Below are 15,046 nucleotides of genomic sequence, written 5' to 3'. Positions count from 1 at the left end.
GCTAAGGAAGAGGCTCAAGTAGATGTAAGTGTTGTCAGCACTCAACAGACTTTCACTAGGAAACCAACTGTTGCAAAGAAAGTAGAAAGTATGAGGAAAGTTCTGTTGTTAGGTAGTAGCCATGGAAGAGGTGTGGGTCAGATCTTGGAGGAGAAATTTGGTGACAGGTACATGGTCACAAGTATTTCCAAGCCCATTGCATATCTTAGTCAAGTGATAGAGATTGTAGGATCATTGTGCAAGGGTTTTAAAAAGCAGGATCATGCTGTGGTAGTGGGTGGAGTGGGAAACAGTATTGATAGGGATCATGACTTCAATATTGAGTGTGACCTGGTAAAAATAGCATCTGCAACAAACCATGCAAATGTTGGCTTGGTTCCTGCTTTTATGTGGTACGATCGGCCGCAATTGAACAGCTCTGTCAGGAGGGTAAATATGGAGTTAGATCAGCTGCTTCAGGTGGCTTCTTTGTCAGCAATTGGTTTGGTTCCTGTTGATATTAGTAGGTGGGTCTTCATAAGACATGGCCTGCATCTCCATAGGAAAATGAAGTGTAAACTGGCTGGGATGATAGGAAAATCTTTAAGGGAGGCACTGAAACTCGTGAGAGTACTTTTTTAGGCTAAGATGAGTGTCCAATCATACTACATTGATTAAAATTAAGATTAATGGGAAGCTCAGCCAGGCAGGTACTAGAGATGTTATCACAAGATTCTCTTAACACGACAGTGAAAAATAATGTTAGTATTTCACAAGATTCACATAAAAGCACAGAGAAAAGTAATATTAGTATATTGCATCAGAATATCAGGGAATTAAAAAACAAACTACATGAGCTTCTTGTTTGTTTAGAAGACTTAGAAACTGAGGGTGGAATAGATGTATTCTGCCTGTCGGAACATCATATAGTCACAGGTATGGAAATGGTAAATGTAGGTGGATTAAGCTTTCAGCACATGTAAGTAGACACACTATGGAGAGAGGAGGAGTTGCTGCATATGTTAAAATCTTTCATAGTGTGAAAAGTTTGGAAACTGAAAAAATTTGTGTAGAACAACATACAGAATCGTGTGTGTGAGCTTAAACTAAATTATGGCACTTTTATAATTGTAGCAGTGTATAGGTACCCTTTGTGAAATTTTCAACTATTTTTGAAAAACTTGTGTTCTTTGTTGTGCTATCTGTGAGACAGAGGAAAGCAATTTATTGTTTGCTGGGATTTAAATGTAGATTTTCTGAAAGAGTCTGATAGAAAGCTTGAACCTTGAAGTATTACTTGGTTCTTTCAATTTGACATCAGTCATTGATTTTCCTACTCAGGTGGTACTGGAAAGCAGCGCACTGATAGATAATGTTTTCATAGACAAAATTTAATCCAATAAAAACTTTTCCTATTAAGAATGGTCTGTGTGATCATGACGCACAGATAGTGACAGTATATGATATAGCTCCATACAGTAATGTAAAACAGTCCTCCAAAATAGTGTGTTCAGTTAACGATTTAACAATTCAAAATTTTAGGGAAAGCTTGCAACAGTTTGACTGGGATGAGGTGTGCAGGGAACATGATGCTAATTTAAAATTTCACCTATTTCATGATACCTTTGTGAGTATATTTGAAAACAGTTTCCCTAAGAAAACAATGAAATATAATTGTAAGAAACCATGTAAAAAGCCTTGGCTTACTAAAGGGATAAAAATATCTTGTAAACAGAAAAGGGAAATGTATCTTATAACTCGGAGGAGTAATGATCCCGAAACAGTGAAAAATTATAAAAACTACTACACTGCATTAAGAAAAGGTATTAAAAAGTCCAGGAGTATGTGCATTAGGTCTGAGATTAGCGTATCTGATAATACAATTAAAACAATTTGGAATATTGTTAAAATGGAAACAGTGAAACTGAGAGCACAGGAAGACCGTATTTCCATCAAACACAATGAAAAGTTTGTTAAAAGAAGTCAGAAGTAGAAAACATTTTTAATAATCATTTTTTTACTGTTGTAGAGAAAATAGGATCCAGCTATTCATTAGGAAACGCAAGGCAGTATATGGAAGAGGCTACACCTATGCAATTTGATAAAACTGAAATTCAACCCACCTCTACTACTGAAATTAGGAAAATAATAAAGTCACTCAATAGTAAAAGGTCACATGGAATTGATGGCATTTCCAACAGAGTACTAAAAGCTTGTTCCCAACAAATAAGTAGGATTCTCAGACACATATGTAGTAGCTCACTGAAACAGGGCATTTTTGCAGATGGACTGAAATACGCTATTGTTAAACAATTGCATAAAAAAGGGGATACGTCTGATGCTAACAACTACCGTCCAATCCACTTCGTCCAGTTTCCACTTCAGGAACACATCAACATCAGTCGACTTGAGGAGCTTTAGCAGAGTTGAAATATCCCTGGTGGTCTGTTACTCAAGTGACATCCAATGACAAGTCCACATGAAACGTCCCCTTAGAAAAGTTTATGAATGATTGTGCTGATAAATCTCTTATATTATTTGATTTTCAAACAGCTGAGCAAAACTGAACGTACTCAGACATTTCGCTCTTTACCTATTCCGATCAACACTAAACTGACACACAATATTTTTTTAGCGCAACACAATCTGACTTTCAACAATCCCTACAAAAGAATGGCCTTGACTAACATTAACCTATACCTTTCACAAATCGCTTACCTCACAAAAATCTTCGTTACTCGAACTACTGCAATACAGCGAGCGCCACTACTGCCAGCTAAATAAAAGATTCAAACTACTGTAGGCACTAACTACTGATAGGCATAGTTAGCAAATGAAAGATTTTGATAATAGAACAAACAATGTATTTACCTTCATATAATATATATAGCAGTTCATGACATCCATTCTTACAAATGTACTGTTTCTGATGGACACACGTCCAGATCATCCGCTCTCAAAAATCCGCCATCTCACTTCCCCACATCCACCACTGCTGGCGGCTCACCTCTAACTGCGCAACGCTACGCGCTGTTCACATCTAGCTGCCCAACACTACAATGGCAGACAACAATGCAAACTAGCCACAGACTGCACACAGCACAGCCAGTGATTTTCATACAGAGCGCTACGTGGTGTTACCAATAAGAAAACCTAAACAGCCTACTTACACACATTCTAAGTCACAGAGCTCTACTGACCGATCTATTCGGTTCTTACTACTTCTCTACTGACAACAAAATACTCGCCGCCTTCCATTACACTGACGGGTCCGCCCCTCGTTATCTCCTGGCCAGTTTCGCATTACGTAGAGGTGTGAGGTGTGTTTTGTCAGTCAAGTAACCTCTTAAAAGTTACTCTTCCGCCTTTTTTGCCGTTCATGTGGTGATACACCTTTCACTGCAGTAGCCGTTGGCTGATTTCGCATTTAATCTAGACAGAGTTTCTCACAGGATCCTATGAGGTGTTTTGGGCACTGGCCAATATATATTTGTTAAAATTTTTTCATAATTACAATAACAAAGAAATCAAATGCACTCACTTATTGATACAATGTTGGTCAAAAGCTAAAATTTTTTCAAAGTCCATAAAGACAGTCCTGATCGTTCATCACAGTAAAATTGCAGTGTTTTTCTCAAAGCCTAAGCAGTAAAAGAAAATGCACACGGAAGTAGTCGATTTCCATGCAGTCTTGTCCTTCCAACGGAAATACAGTGCTGACTCTTGACATGCAGACAGGTAATGGGCCACAACAGAGCAAACCCACAGCAGAGTCAGTCGAAGTTTTGAAGAATATTGGTAGGTAGGTCATCACAGAGTAGACCCACTATAGTCCTGGTAAAGATTACGGTATTGGTGGGCCAGCAGAGGTGCTGACCCAGTGCAGTCCTTGTAGAAATAATGGTATTGGTGGACGATCAAAGATGCAGACCCACTGTAGTCCTTGTAGAGATAATGGTATTGGTGGGCCATCAAAGATGCAGACCCACTATAGTCCTTGTAGAGACGGCTAGCAGCCATCTATTGCGACTGTGCAGGTGCACAATCACCATCGAAGAGTCTTGCGGACAATATAGCAAGTCCATAAACCACCACTTGTGCACTCACAAAGTTTTTGGAATTGTCCTTAGAACCAGCAACGCTGTTAATCAGTCTCTTGCTGAATTATTAACACACGTGCAAACACTAACAGTCACAACTTCTCATCTATTGTGCATATACTATGACCAACAGAAACAGTGTGCAGTGAAATGTAACTTAATTTGATGAACTGGTGTCTATACAATTAAAAATTTACAACATAAGAATAGAATTACAAAGGTAAAAAATACATCATTAAAGAACATAATAGTACAGATAACATTTGTAGTAATACAGGCTTTACAAAAGAATAGAAATAATCATGTACATCAGTGTTACAGGAATTATGACATAAGTAAATAAATAAAATAATGAGAATAGTTTTCAGAACATTAATTTCACATATGAGCATTGAAACAGAACAGAATTAATAATGTCTAAACATCTTTACAAAGTAAATAACATATTATTAATGCAAATTATATTTGAGGATAACAGTATTCCTCATCATAGTGAATGTAGCTGAGTATTAGAAAAATTCTACAACATAAACCGTATCAGATAAACACATAAAGAAAGGAATAACACAAATACCCAAGCGTACACAAACATACAGCGGAATAATACAAAAGGAATCGACAGGGTTTGTTTTACTGCAGTATTTTTCAAACAAAACTTTCTTTCCTTCTTGGAGATCTCTCTTCGTTCATCATTATTCCCAAACGTCCTATATATACCTGCTTGCTGTACTTTTTCAAAATAATTGTTCTTCATTGTACAGTACCTTTTTTTACAAACTTTTTCTTATAACTTCTCAATGCATTTCTTCCAATTCATTGCAACTTATTCTCTTATATAGTTACCCCCTCTTAAGCTAACTTAAATCTACTGAGCTCAGATATATAAACTAAGGGACGAGGCAATGCAGCAACACAAAACAATTGACACAAACAGCAATGACAATAAATACAAATTGGCAAAGCAAGCAGCAAATAATATAAATTAGCAAAGCAAATGCAACATTATCACTAATGTGAGCCAATGTGCAGCAACAAGACAAATAAATCAGTAGTAAAACTGGCTTAACAGAGCAATACAAAGTGAAATTCAGGGCTTAACACAGTAATACAAAGTGAAATTTAGGAGCACAATGCCTGGCAAACACCAGCAGCAAATGCTATAACTTATATCTAAACATGACAAAGCTCAAGCAGAAAAAATATTACAGTAAAGATGGCCATGTCTAATACCTGTGTCACATCTTAACACTAGAGTGATGCATCACCTTGACTTACTCTAGCAGACAAGTTACCAAACCGTTAAAAAATTATTTTTGTCATTCCTGTGAAGGGAAATGTCTATTTGTGCTCTCTTTTCTACGAAAGTACATCATAAAATTATTCTTTACTGGGTCTGTAGACAGAAAATAGTGATATTAGTACATCTATTAAATTTTATTTTAACCAATGCTGCAGTGCAGCTAGAAACTAGATATTAAACATAATGAGCAAATAAATACATAAAGCAAGGGGTGAAATGTCATTCACTAGCCATATGGCATTTCATAAGGCAGTAAAAATCTCTCAACTAGCAAGACAATAGCCGTGAAATGTTTCTCATCGTTTCATTAGTCATTTCAGTAAATATCAGAAAGTGTCGTAATTGCGATGCTTTCTACAAAGAAATGTCAATATTGAGGTTAATGGTCTCCTTTTTTTTCACCTAATGGCTTTTTCTCCAGGTGACTGGCACACCTGGGCGCCACCTGGGTCACTTAGCTTCCTTACCGAAATATTTACGACAGCAGTTTGCGCTACAGTCACAATCTCATATAAAAATTTCACAGGTCGAAAATTTGCGTTACAAATGTGTAGAAACAAAATCCTATAAATATAACAATATCCAAAAAATTTTCACCGGCATTGTGATACATTGACGCTGGTACATACGTTTCATAACTCTTAAAGTACGATTCTTGGTTTCCAACAACCTTTTTCACAAACCAGAGTCCCTAACCACTACTCATTATTCCTTACCCTATTACACATATACATATTAGTCGACACTTCTTCAATATTTCATCATAATAAATATGTAGCATAATCAAATTACTCATATAGCATCAGCTTATTGAGCATAAACATACCTCAACAGCATAATACACATCGTCATCGTAATAACAACATCATAACAGATCAATCACATCTCAAAATCGTCGCAGCTTCTTTCAATAATTTTAAGAGCTAAGAAAAATTCTCTGCTCATTTCAGTTGTATCATCTACCTCAAACGTACTTTAAAAATCATGAACCCATACCAAATACATCATTCAAAGCTCTCATAGTATCACAATGGTTCTGAAAAAATAAGAACAGTTCACAAAGTACAGACGAAATACAATTTCATAAGTATGAAGTTATCCAACAGTGTAATTGCGTAAATGTGTGTCACTGATGTAGTAAAAAAAATGTTTGTCTCTCTCAGCTAAATGATCAGATAGCTGTGTAATTTATGTGTTAGAGAAATATGGTACCGATGTGTAAAGTTGTATAAGCAAATACCATATTAGCTAGGGCTCCATGTGCTTGCCAAACACATCGTACACAAAGTAAGCGTGTACCCCCCTGAGGATTAATGTAATTATACCCTCAGGTGTTACAGATTATGGCAATCGAATGAAATGTATCACCGAAAACTTTCTTTGTCTTTTTGTGATTCAAAAATCTTGAAAAATAAATGGTTTAAGTACAAAATTAATCACTCAAATGCGTGTCCTGTAGCGCTAAATGTGCGTCTTGCTGTAAGATAATTGTGTGGAAGTGTCGTAGTTATCGTCCTCTGCAAGCAAAGTTCTGCTGAAGTCAGTGTACTTACCTCATCATAAACGAAAGTGAAATGCTTTGCGTATAGATATCGTAGTTATTATGTACCTTACCGTGATCAAGAAAGTACTACAATGTAACGTATTGTTGTGCTACGGAAAAGGATGTCTCATTGTAGCTATACCAGAAAAGTTACTACTAAAACATGTTTTACTTGCCAGAAGAATTCAGAAAAACTGTGCAGATATAAAACAGATACACCGCAAAAGAAACAATGTAAATTGTGTCACACATTAGTAGCGTCATGATATAGTCGTGTAGCTGTCAAATAAACTAACCACTGTGTCATCTGGTATCTCTCAGAAAGCACTTTAAATCCATAATGTATTTTCAAGTAAACCAAAATGTTGCAGTAAAATCTCATTAGCAATACTGGTATATGTTCTAAGTATGTAAGCCTTATAGTCGTCATGTAATTGTGCAACTAACAAGCAAGAATGTACACACACAATAACACTGTGTCGTCTCTTCACTATAACAATGCATTCGTAATTACTGTCTAAATATGTTCCCTAGGTTCTAGACTGGATAGTTAATTTTAAAACATACTTGCATGTTAACAGTTTCTAAGTGTGAAAAAGAGTACTAGTAACATGAAATGAAAAAGCAAATTATCTTTCAATAAATGGTTTTACATGTGAAATGTAGTGCAATCCTTGTACCCTTTCTAGTGCGCAGTTTCAAATGAACGCAACTATCATGCGGTCTACGTCGGTAACGAATACTGGAAATTTTCTCAAGGTTAGCGTCTATGCTATTTTTCTCCGACCCAGCCGGCGCACGTGCCTGGCTGCGGTGCGAGTCATTGTCTGTCTCTTTGTTGGCGCGCGTCGTTATTAGGATTAGGAGACCTAACTTCTACAAATTCATGTTGTCGAGAGGGCCTTGCCCTGTTTGAATATCGCCAGTTCTGATGCAATTCAGGTCGGTCGTTACGATTATATCATCTGTCGTCATGTCGGTAGTTTACATAGTTTCTTTTTTTTTCAGTCATGTGGTGGAGAATTTCTCCCGGAATCGTAACTGCGCGCTGAACTGTTGCGTCTGAAGTTATTCTGTCTCCCTTGATAATAATTATTTTGGTTCCCATATTGTCTGTTTCTCTGATTGTCTCTGTGATAGTCATTACTATGGAAATGTGATCTTTCTCTGTAATTATTACTACTCTGCCAACGGTTGTCATATGGGTGGTGTCTGTTTTGGTCACGATTTGTATTGTAAGAATAGCCTTGTCGTGTCCAGTTATTATTTCTTTCATCGCGGAATTGCGACGGATGTGACCTGTAATTGTTGTGTTCCTGTTTTCGCGTTCCGCGATTGTCAGTGTCAATTTCTAATTCTTGTAAGAGTCCCTGAAAAGCTTCAGTGTCGTCTTTGCAACGTCCTGCCAAAATAATATGTCGTAAATGTTCAGGTAATTTGATTAACCAAATGCGGATGAGTTCTGAGGGGCTGTATGGGTTTGACAGGTACTGATTCTTGTGCAACATGTCTTCAAAATATTTCAAAAGACTGGAAAATTCAGATTGTTCGAAATGTTTCATCATTATGATGCTATGTTTTACTCGGTCTTGTGTAGCTTGAGACCAATATGCTGAGAGGAAGGCATGATAAAATTCTCCTTCACTGTGGCAATCGTGAATGACCGATCACATTCTTACAGCTGGTTCGTTTTCTAAATAGCCACACATAAATTCTTATCTGTGCTCTAATGACCAGTTGGGAGGAAAACAATGAGAGAATTGATGAAGCCACGCTTGTGGATGAATGTTGTTGCCGGAATTCTTAAATGTTTTGAATTTACGTGTAGTAATAAACAACTTATGGTGAAAATCATCATGTCGGCGAGTCGCATATCGGTCATTGTTACTTCGTTTCGGCGGTTCCATCTCAAAATTCGGTGTACCTTGCCAATTTCTTTCATAACTTTCGAAGTACCCCGTGTTATTATTTTGTGGCTGTTCCATATTTCTATGTCCGTCTTCCCGTATTGGAGCGCGAGTGTCCTCTAAAATACGTAATTCTTGTATTACCTGTGTCAGCTGATCTTGTACTTCATCTACATCTACATCTACATTTATACTCCGCAAGCCACCCAACGGTGTGTGGCGGAGGGCACTTTACGTGCCACTGTCATTACCTCCCTTTCCTGTTCCAGTCGCGTATGGTTCGCGGGAAGAACGACTGTCTGAAAGCCTCCGCACGCGCTCTAATCTCTCTAATTTTACATTCGTGATCTCCTTGGGAGGTATAAGTAGGGGGAAGCAATATATTCGATACCTCATTCAGAAACGCATCCTCTCGAATCCTGGCGAGCAAGCTACACCGCGATGCAGAGCGCCTCTCTTGCAGAGTCTGCGACTTGAGTTTGTTAAACATCTCCATAACGCTATCACGGTTAACAAATAACCCTGTGACGAAACGCGCCGCTCTTCTTTGGATCTTCTCTATCTCCTCCTTCAACCCGATCTGGTACGGATCCCACACTGATGAGCAATACTCAAGTATAGGTTCCCGGATTTCTCTATGATGTTGCGTATTAATTTGATTCTGATTTTGTTTGAATTTCCTAATTTGTTCGCACTCTTCTGTGTCATTAAAGACTATCAGTTTTGTGTCATTCAGATTATCATCTACCTTCGTAGATAAATTATTTAGCTGATCCGAAAGTCCAACTACTTTCACTGATAATGAACTAATTTCCTCCATGTGTCTTTCTGACCCAATTTTCAGAGTATCTACTGTGTCCTGAGTTTTTGCAAGTTGCGTAACCGAATCGGTATATGCAACTGAGTCAATTTTAGCTTGCAAGGTCTCATGAATTTCATGAACAAGTGTTTGCAGTTCTTTTATGGCTGCTTGGTGATTCTGTAATGCATTTTCATGCCGCGAAAAAATAGATTTAAAATGCTCACAAATTTGTGTTTTTACGTCAGTACAGACTTTTTGACATTTCGATTCAATGTTATGTAGCTCAGTAGTTAAATCTTCACGTGTTTGTTCAAGCATGGTGTCTAACGTCCGAAGATTTTGTTCCATTGTGTCTAACTTTTAAAGCTTTTGCTGTGTTTGTGTCTGATTTTGTTCCATTGTGTCTAACTTTTGAAGCTTTTGCTGTGTTTGTCTCTGATTTTGTTCCATTTGTTGCATTAATTGCAATAATACTGTATTAGTGTCTGGAATCTGTTTCTCTATGCTTTTGGCAGTGCATTTTCACCGGGAACATTCACATTTTGACAAGCAGAAAATGTGTCTTGACTCATTTGAGAAAACGGTGAGGACCCAAAACCTGAGTCTACAGTATTTGCAAAATTGTGTTCTGTCATTTCGGATTCCTGAGGCGAGCTGTTGCCGACCGATCGATCGTTAATGCTTCCCTGTTCACTACTTGTTTCACTGTCTACACCATTATTTGCCGCCCGCTCCGTTTCCCTATGCACAATTACCAAATTACTACTTTGAATGTCTGTTAATTCATTACAGAGTGGTGCTGATAAGCTATGCTCGTCGTCACTATTATTTCTCAGTTTACTTTGGAGCCTAGTGTTACGTTTTTCACACGCCATTATTGTCACAATATTTCACACGGTAACACAGAAAAACACAATTTGAAGAGCAAAAATAAGAGAACACGTTAACATAGCACTGAAAATAATATTTAGTTAATTGCAAGCGCAGCTGCGAAATACTTGGTGCAAATCTACATGCATTCCACAACTGTTTTACTGTACAACAATCAAAGACTGCAACTACAAAGGAGATTCTCTCTACAATTACGCGCTGGCAATAAACAAAAGCTACACTAATTACACAAACTACAAGAAAAAATCAGAAGATTCCAGTGAGGTATCCTCGGCTAAGGGTCGAGATATGAAACGTCCCCTTAAAAAAATCATACATGACTGTGCTTAAGCTGACACACAATATTTTTAGCGCAACGCAATCTGACTTTCAATAATCTGTACAAAAGAATGGCCCTGACTAACATTAACCTATACCTTTCAGAAATCACTTACCTTACAAAAATCTTCGTTACTCGAACTACTGCCAGCTAAATAAAAGATTCAAACTAACTGTAAGCACTAACTACTGATAGGCATAGTTAGCAAATGAAAGATTTTGATAGAGAACAAACAATGTATTTACCTTCATAGTCATAATATATATATATAGCAGTTCATGACATCCATTCTTACAAATGTACTGTTTCTGATGGACACACGTCCAGATCATCCGCTCTCAAAAATCCGCCATCTCACTTCCCCACATCCACCACTGCTGGCGGCTCACCTCCAACTGCGCAATGCTACGCGCTGTTAACATCCAGCTGCCCAACACTACAATGGCAGACAACAATGAAAACTAGCCACAGACTGCACACAGCACAGCCAGTGATTCTCATACAGAGCGCTACGTGGTGTTACCAATAAGAGACCCTAAACAGCCTACTTACACACATTCTAAGTCACAGAGCTCTACTAACCGATCTATTCGGTTCTTACTGCTTCTCTACTGACAAAATACTCGCCGCCTTCCATTACACTGACGGGTCCGCCCATCGTTATATCTCCTGGCCAGTTTCGTATTACGTAGAGGTGTGAGGTGTGTTTTGTCAGTCAAGTAACCTCTTAAAAGTTGCTCCTCCGCCTTTTTCTTGCCGTTCATGTGGTGATACACCTTTCGCTGCGGTAGCCGTTGGCTGATTTAGCATTTACTCTAGAAAGAGTTTCTCACAGGATCCTAAGAGGTGTGCCAGCTGATAATTGTGTACTTACAAGGTTGTTAAACATTTCGCTACGTCTGACTCATCACGTACGCCGGCCGGTGTGGCCGTGCGGTTAAAGGCGCTTCAGTCTGGAACCGCGTGACCGCTACGGTCGCAGGTGCGAATCCTGCCTCGGGCATGGATGTGTGTGATGTCCTTAGGTTAGTTAGGTTTAGTTAGTTCTAAGTTCTAGGCGACTGATGACCTCAGAAGTTACGTCGCATAGTGCTCAGAGCCATTTGAACCAACCATCACGTACGACCTGAAGCCGCTTACGTGAGACCAGTAAAGTGGCATTATCATTATCACTATTATGGTGGTCCAGTTCCATTAGGACAATACTAAGACATCCAGGAAATGTCTGCTCATGAGAAAGTCGACAAAATTGAATAACAAGATTTTAAACATGGCTGAAACAGCAGCTGTTGAAATTCTTCACGCTAAATGGTGACATCCAAAAGAGTTGTAGGATAAAGATTTATTAAAATTCTTGACCAAGGTTTGGGTATATGTAAATATACCTTCATCAGAAGTAAAAAATCTAAAATTACATCCCGCAATGGAGGTTAATAAAACAATTGTGCCAAAGGCGTTGTCAATAGTTAAGACACCATCTCCATTTGTACAACATGATTATGGACACAGGGTCAATGCGAACACAGTTTAGCACCAGTATTTCACCTTTGGCACAATTGTTTTATTAGCCTCTATTGCAGGATGTAATTTTAGATTTTTTACTTCTGATGAAGGTATATTTATATATACCGAAACCTTGATCAAGAATTTTAATAAATCTTTATCCTGCAACAGTTTTGGCTGTCATAATTTACCGTGAAAAATGCAGTAAATTAATCCACCTAACGAGTGATGCAATGTGTTTAATAAGTTCTCTTCGATTCGGGAGCAATAATAAAATGACGTTTAGGGGCGCTCAACTGCACGATCATCAGCGCCCGTACAAAGTCCCAATTTTTGCACAGTCGAATTTTTTACACAGTCCAGTCTGGCTAATGTCACGAGTGATGATGATGATGAAATGATGAGGGCAATACAGACACCCAGTCCCCAAGCAAATAAGATCTCCAACCCAGTCGGGAATCGAATCCTGGATCCCGTGATCCAGAGGCAGCAACGCTAGCCACTAGACCACGAGCTGCGGACGCAATAATAGGGTGACTGCAACAAACCTTTCACACACTACATTGTAAGACCAGCGCTCACCAATGTTCTGTCGTGTTACGCGTACGAATTACGAGGCCAAATCAAAAATTCTTTGGCCCCTATTCTTTTTAGCCAAATTACGGCTGTAATTACCGAGTCAACATTTCCATTCCCAGTGTTAGACCTTACTTTGTTCGTGCCGGCATTACCTGCCGGTAGCTCCACCGCACAGCGCTGCTGTCAGTTGTTAAAGATGGCGGTTGTGCTTCACACGTCCACGCGTTAGAGCGATGATGTGTGATTCGTTTTCTATGGAGCAAGGGACGAACGTCTATCGAGATCTACAGGGTAATGCAGCCCACATATGGGGAAAACTTGCTTTGAGAACAATGAGGTGATGGTGTTGTGATTTAGACAAAGGCAGTCATCATGGTCATTTTCTGGGAGCTTGGAATTTTATATGGGACTGCTTATGACATCGTTCTTAGGTCCACGACAATGCGAGACCACATGAGGCAGTCAGAACTGACGAAAAGCTCTGGGCATTTCACTGAGAGATTCTGGACCACCGACCACACAGTCCAGACTTCGCCCCTAGTGATTTCTATGTTTTCAGGCGGCTGAAGAACTTACTGGCAACACAGTGATTCATAAGTAACGATTAAGCCAACACAGCAGTCCGTCATTGGTTCCATAATCAGCCAGATGGAGTGTACCACCGGGGCATCTCAAATATAGTGCTGCGGTACTAGGTGGAAAATTTTGTAAGGTATGTAGAATAGGACGTATATTTGTAATTACCTATATTTACCTTACTTTGGCTAGGAAAAAGGGGGCTAAGACTTCCTGATTTGCCCTCGTATTAAAACGATGGAAGTATTCCTCCACGAAATGTGGGCAGCAGTAGTCCCCCGATGCAGTGAGTTGAATGTTTGTCAGACCGCCCAGCCATCAACAACCTGCTCTGGATGCGGCTCTGCGCACATTAAATGCAATTACCGCAACGTTAGTAACGAGTTTCCACGAGAAATTTTACTAGCGTGAGGCGCACCGCGTTGACTGTATCGCGAAAAATATTCGGCGAACCACCGACGTAGTTTCAGCCACATGTCTGCCTCGCGAATATTAATTTAAACGCTAGAGACACATAGATATCATCCTAAAACAGCTACGGAGTGACGTGAAGCAGTGGTAACACACTCGAAATCGTAATCGGGAGGATGGCGATTCAAATCCTCGTTCTTCTACCCGGATTTAGGTTTTCTCTGATTCCCCTCCATCGCTTAAGGCAAAAGTCTGCGCGGTCCATTAAAAACCTGCCAAGTGGTGTAGGTCACAAAGCTAACAAGCGTCAGTGGTGTGCTTTGTGTGTGAACATGTCCATTTGCACAAGGTGATTTTTATCTGTTTATCGTTTTACTTTCGAGAAACCTAATGTGCTGTATATTAGCCACCGTAATGAAGACGTGGACTGACTGCTTAACTCATATTAGGACACTATTTATAGCCAAAAATATTTGATGAGCAGAAGCTGACAGTTTCAACTGTCGAAACGATTCGTCAACAATAAATATCAATTAATGCGATGTTGGCTGTAAAAAGTTTCTTCAAGTTGGATAGATCCTTCCATCTTCTCAATGTGAGAAACTTAAATCGCAAAAATTGAAAATGGACTGACTCCTCTAATTAATGTGTATTACTAAAATGCTTTCTGGGAACCTGAAACCCAAAACAGGCTCCATTTGCAGCGTAGGGGAAAAAAACAGAATTTCAGTATCTCACGTAATTGACCGAATTTAAAAATTCAAAATGCTGTCATATTTTACTCATTATAAGAGGTAAAATTCTATGTTGAAAGTTAGAAACTGAGTGTTTGTATTGAGGTAGCGTAGATGACGACGCGCAAATGCACGGATTTTATTCATCCAGTATTTGAGAATGACTGCACTTAGCGATTTCCAACAAAGAGTACACATTATTTCCAACCCTTACGAAACTTTTGCTCGTTGACATTCCTCCACAATATGATGAAAGGATAAACGTTCTTCGCTTACTACATTTTAGCTGTTCATGTAGTCTAATTTGAGCGTCAGGTATGACGTCCTATCTTATTTCTTCTTCACTACTAACTCTATCAGCAACACAGTTTTCAGTCAGTATTCACATATACCACTGAATGA

The sequence above is a fragment of the Schistocerca americana genome, chromosome 6 (assembly GCF_021461395.2).
Source record: "Schistocerca americana isolate TAMUIC-IGC-003095 chromosome 6, iqSchAmer2.1, whole genome shotgun sequence".
NCBI classification, from domain to species: Eukaryota; Metazoa; Arthropoda; class Insecta; order Orthoptera; family Acrididae; genus Schistocerca; species Schistocerca americana.
The sequence above is the reverse complement of the archived record's forward strand: the minus strand, read 5'-3'. Positions refer to the sequence as shown.